We start from the raw sequence: 1,381 nt of genomic DNA on the forward strand, positions 1-1,381 counted from the left end.
CCCACTTAGTGCTGCACTATCAAGCAACACGACTCCATGGTACGCTCGGTCCATCATCCAACGGGCGCTGTTCTACGGGCCTATCACCCTCTATGGGTTCTGAGCCACATTCAAGTTGGACTTGAAAAGCGCTAAGATGACGGATAGTGAGACGCACCAGTACACGGAATCGGATAGACGGACAGGCCGCCACCCCTACGTGCTGAGCTTCTCCCGTTTCGCTCGCAGCTACTCAGGGAATCCCGGTTGGTTTCTTTTCCTCCCCTTATTAATATGCTTAAATTCAGGGGGTTGTCACACATGAACTGAGGCTTATGTACCTTGCGGTTGTTATCGTCACATCTGGCTTGCGACTACTTTGTTTCAATGTCCAATATGTACCGTTGGACTCGGTTAACGGGCTGTTAGCCCGCGTGTGGTTTAACTCACTGATACCTTCCATTGCCCATACGCTAGTTTGTTTGTGTTCCTTTGGTCAACTTCCATACTTGAATCATTTGTGCTACCGCTGCTGCTTCGACGCTACTTTGACATCTTCGCTTCTATTTAAATAAATAAATAAGCTGAAGCTAGACATCAGTAAACACCACCACAGACACCACAAGCACGCCTTCTCCTCGTACTTCCGCCTCACGCGGGAACACGGACGCTCTAAATACTTCGAATTCCAATGCCAGTATATTGTAAACCACGGGTTCTTTAATGCTAGCGGGTCGTCGCGACCCTAGTTAACATCATGGTGCACGTCTCGTGACGGGTGTCACGGCGTAGTTAAATGTATGCGATACATTTCTCAAATATAAGCGCTCAGTCATCTGTACATCATGGTAGGTTCCCACGACGTGCAATATGCGTTCAACTTATCAATGTTCATGTGTCCTGCAGTTCACATTATGACGCGCAGTTAGCTGCGGTCTTCATCGATCCATGAGCCGAGTGATCCACTGCCGAGGGTGACTAACTTGCGTAAGCCGCCGCTGTGCGCGTATACCCGTTCCCCGTAGGGAGGAGCAAGCCGCCGCTTAGAGACGAAGCATAAAGTGTCCTCATTCCACATAGGGCAAGCTGGATGAATCCATTTTACCCAGGACGGCCGAAGCGGCGTGGACCAGGGGAGAACTGAACCTTATACTTCACACCACAGTAAGTCTACGTGTCCTCTTCCACATAGGGCAAGCTAGAACTAACTATCTTACCCAGGACTGCCGAAGCAGCGTGGACCAGGGGAGGAACACACTTTTCATGGAAACGTAAGGCATCCATGACTGCCATAACGTAAGCCGCCGCTGTGCGCGTATACCCGTTCCCCGTAGGGAGGAGCAAGCCGCCGCTTAGAGACGAAGCATAAAGTGTCCTCATTCCACATAGGGCAAGCTGGATG

The 1,381-nt window shown here is 50.5% G+C and overlaps 2 non-coding genes across 2 annotated transcripts in view; both read right to left on the minus strand.

Annotated features, from left to right (window-relative positions):
- Positions 1-314, minus strand: part of LOC131291541 (large subunit ribosomal RNA) — a 4,092-nt gene extending 3,778 nt beyond the window's left edge. The window contains exon 1 of the ribosomal RNA XR_009189334.1: positions 1-314. This exon is cut by the window's left edge and continues 3,778 nt beyond it. This is a non-coding gene — a ribosomal RNA (large subunit ribosomal RNA).
- A 487-nt stretch (positions 315-801) lies between these two features.
- On the minus strand, positions 802-956 carry LOC131291542 (5.8S ribosomal RNA). The gene has a single exon (XR_009189335.1). It is a non-coding gene; the product is annotated as a 5.8S ribosomal RNA (ribosomal RNA).
- Positions 957-1,381: the final 425 nt, after the last annotated feature.

Source organism: Anopheles ziemanni (assembly GCF_943734765.1).
Source record: "Anopheles ziemanni chromosome X unlocalized genomic scaffold, idAnoZiCoDA_A2_x.2 X_unloc_103, whole genome shotgun sequence".
Classification (NCBI taxonomy): domain Eukaryota; kingdom Metazoa; phylum Arthropoda; class Insecta; order Diptera; family Culicidae; genus Anopheles; species Anopheles ziemanni.